At 49.4% G+C, this 1,839-nt stretch overlaps 1 non-coding gene across 1 annotated transcript; it reads right to left on the bottom strand.

Annotated features, from left to right (window-relative positions):
- Window positions 1–1,199: 1,199 nt before the first annotated feature.
- Trnas-cga (transfer RNA serine (anticodon CGA)) lies at window positions 1,200–1,274 on the bottom strand. Its single transcript has one exon. It is a non-coding gene; the product is annotated as a tRNA-Ser (tRNA).
- Window positions 1,275–1,839: the final 565 nt, after the last annotated feature.

Here is a 1,839-nt window from a genome sequence, read left to right as displayed (position 1 = left end):
GATGCCTGTCATCTCGACTGCTAGTGATACGAGGCCGTTGGGATCCAGCACGGCGTTCCGTATTACCCTCCTGAACCCACCGATTCCATATTCTGCTAACAGTCATCAGATCTCGACCAACGCGAGCAGCAATGTGACGATACGATAAACCTCAATCGCGATAGGCTACAATCCGACCTTATCAAAGTCGGAAACGTGGTGGTACGCATTTCCCCTCCATACACGAGGCATCACAACAACGTTTCACCAGGCAACGCCGGTCAACTGCTGTTTGTGTATGAGAGATCGGTTGGAAACTTTCCTCATGTCAGCACGTTGTAGGTGTCGCCACCAGCGCCAACCTTGTGTGAATGCTCTGAAAAGCTAATCATTTGCATATCACAGCATCTTCTTCCGATCGGTTAAACTTCGCGTCTGTAGCACGGCATCTTCGTGGTGTAGCAATTTTAATGCCCGGTAGTGTATTTCTAAAAGATCGTAACTACTTTCTCAATTTTGTAAGACTCTAATACTGATTATACACTCAAGAGCCAAAGAAACTGGTACACTGACCTAATATCGTGTAGTGTCGCATATCGACGTGGCATGGGCTCCACTAATGTCGGAAGTAGTGCTGAAGGGAAGTGATACCATGAATCCTGCAGGGCTCTCCGTAAGTCCATAAGAGTACGTGGTGGTAAGATCCCTCCTGAACAACTCGTTGCAAGGCAATTCAGATATGTTCAATAACGTTCATGTTTGGGGAACGTGTGGGGTGTCACATTGTCCTTCTGGAATTTCCCAAGTCCGTCAGAATACACCATGGACATGAATGAAAGCAGGTCATCCGACAGGACGCTTACGTTAGTGTCACCTTTCAGAGTCGTATCTAGAAGAATCAGCGGTTCCATATCACTCCAACTGCACACGCCCCACTCCACTATCGAGCCTCCACCAGCTTGAAAAACCCCATGATGACATGCAGGGTCCATGGATTCATGAAATTGTCTCATTACCGGTACACTTCCATCCGCTCGAGGGAATTTCAAACGAGACAACATGTTTCCAGTCACCAGCAGCCCAATGTCTGTGTTGAAAGGCCCAGGCGCGGTTACAGGTTTGTGTCGTGCCGTCATCAAAGGTACACGTTTCCAGAATGAGATTTTCACTCTGCAGCGGAGTGTGCGCTGATATGAAACTTCCTGGCAGATTAAAACTGTGTGCCCGACCGAGACTCGAACTCGGGACCTTTGCCTTTCGCGGGCAACTGCTCTACCAACTGAGCTACCGAAGCACGACTCACGCCCGGTCCTCACAGCTTTACTTCTGCCAGTATCTCGTCTCCTACCATCCAAACTTTACAGAAGCTCTCCTGCGAACCTTGCAGAACTAGCACTCCTGAAAGAAAGGATATTGCGGAGACATGGCTTAGCCACAGTTCTGGAAACATCCCCCAGGCTGTGGCTAAGCCATGTCTCCGCAATATCCTTTCTTTCAGGAGTGCTAGTTCTGCAAGGTTCGCAGGAGAGCTTCTGTAAAGTTTGGAAGGTAGGAGACGAGATACTGGCAGAAGTAAAGCTGTGAGGACCGGGCGTGAGTCGTGCGTCGGTAGCTCAGTTGGTAGAGCACTTGCCCGCGAAAGGCAAAGGTCCCGAGTTCGAGTCTCGGTCGGGCACACAGTTTTAATCTGCCAGGAAGTTTCATATCAGCGCACACTCCGCTGCAGAGTGAAAATCTCATTCTGGAAACATCCCCCAGGCTGTGGCTAAGCCATGTCTCCGCAATATCCTTTCTTTCAGGAGTGCTAGTTCTGCAAGGTTCGCAGGAGAGCTTCTGTAAAGTTTGGAAGGTAGGAGACGA

The sequence above is a fragment of the Schistocerca nitens genome, chromosome 7, assembly GCF_023898315.1.
Source record: "Schistocerca nitens isolate TAMUIC-IGC-003100 chromosome 7, iqSchNite1.1, whole genome shotgun sequence".
Classification (NCBI taxonomy): domain Eukaryota; kingdom Metazoa; phylum Arthropoda; class Insecta; order Orthoptera; family Acrididae; genus Schistocerca; species Schistocerca nitens.
This window is presented reverse-complemented; position numbering and strand designations above follow the sequence as displayed.